This window comes from Mizuhopecten yessoensis, unplaced genomic scaffold (genome assembly GCF_002113885.1).
Source record: "Mizuhopecten yessoensis strain PY_sf001 unplaced genomic scaffold, ASM211388v2 scaffold3837, whole genome shotgun sequence".
NCBI classification, from domain to species: Eukaryota; Metazoa; Mollusca; class Bivalvia; order Pectinida; family Pectinidae; genus Mizuhopecten; species Mizuhopecten yessoensis.
Genome location: NW_018405244.1, coordinates 1,329 through 3,072, shown reverse-complemented (window position 1 = coordinate 3,072; position 1,744 = coordinate 1,329).

Sequence of the window (1,744 nt, the reverse complement as noted above, 5' to 3'; positions counted from 1 at the left end):
GGGTCAACAGGCTCCTTTTTATGCTCCGCCCCAACCACCGACCGCCTATGGGCAGTCTTGGGGTTTCTCCCAGCAGGGGGCTTTTCCGGCCGCTCCCCGTCCACCCCAGGGTGGTATGGATTTCCAGCCTGGATATGCCCCCCCCCCCGCCTTCTTGCCTGCGGCGATGGGTCCCCCCTCCATCCGCCACCGAGCCGTTCGCGTAAGCGTTCGCGCTCCCGGCCAGCTTCTGCTGCCGGTTCTGTCAGGCAGAGACCGCGTGATGCTAGGGCTGCTGGTCGTGCTGCGTTGTCTCGAGCTCCTATTTAGTAGAATTCGAGTCTACCAGTAACTTCCGCTGTCCTGCATTACAGCAGGTTCCAGAGTATCTTGATCCTGCTCCTGCTGTCTCTCGGGGACTATCGCTTGCCCCGATAGTTCCTTCGGGTAGGTCACGTTCTCTTTTCCCTTCTCGCACCCCTCCTCGGAGGGTGACGTTGATGGAGGTGGATTCGGCGGGTGCCTCTCCTAGTGATGAGAGGGACGTTCTTCGGGGCTCTCCCGGTTGCTCCAATTTTACGAAGACTCGGGATGAGGATAGAGTCGGCGAGTATACTGACTCTGATTTGGAGTCGTTGGATTCGTCTGGGTTGGACTCGGAAGGCCCTTCCGATGTTTCCCAATCCCGGCCCCGAGATGCTGATCCGGTGCCTCCAGAGGTTTCGGCTTCGTTTCGCACTTTACGTGCAGAAGTTATGAAGCTTCTGGGGAACGGGGTTTGCCCACGCCCTTCCTCGGATTCGGCCGTCCTGGAGCGCACTTCGCTCCTTCAGAGCATGTTGCCTCCCCTAGCATCTGCCTCCTCGGCCTCTGCTAGGTCTCTTGCGGAGGGACGAGGCGTGGCTTCGTCCCTCGCTCAGGTCAACGCTTTATTAAAGCAGAAGGTGAGCAAGGCTCGCAAGCCTTTTTCCCTCTCGGCTTTACAGGTCGTGGTTGCTGATATCGCAGATTTTGCTGCAGATACGTACCGCATCCACGACCCAGTCAGTGTAGTCTTAGATGAGGTTGGACCCGTTTGCATCTGAGGATGCACGCCACAATTCGGCAGGCAAGGGCGCTAGCAGGAAGAGGCAGGCTTCTGGCTCCTCCAGGCGTAAGAGGAAGAGGGCAAAGACGGCTGCTTTTCAGCAGCAGGCTAACCCTCCGACTTCCGCTCCGGCAGAACGTCGGAAATCTTCCTTTCGCGGTAGGGGTTCCCATAGGGGTCGAGGCAAAGCCAAATTTTCCAGAGGTAGGAAGGGTTCCTGACTCTTCCTTGCCCTTGCTAACTCCTTGTCCACTGTCTGTCGCCGCTTGGGCGCGGGAGGCTCCGCCGATGTGGTTTGGGAAGGGCTAGATTGGCCCCTTCCGGACTTGCCAGTAGGTGGTCGGCTGTCCCATTTCGTCTCTGCATCCCGCTCCTTCGGGATCCTTCTCCTTCCGATCCGGGAAATGTGGAGGCTCTCAGGTCGGAGGTTCAGGCCATGATCGCGAAGGGCGCGATCGAGGAACTTTCACCGGACCGGTGGTCTCCAGGGTTTTACTCCCGGGTCTTCCTCGTGAAGAAGAAGTCTGGTGCCTGGAGGCCTATTATCGACCTCAGTACGTTCAACACGTACGTCGATTCCCCGCACTTCCAGATGGAAACGCCACGACGCATCATTGCGTCAGTGCGTCCAGGGATGTGCGCTACATCCATCGATCTGAAGGATGCTTACTTTCACAT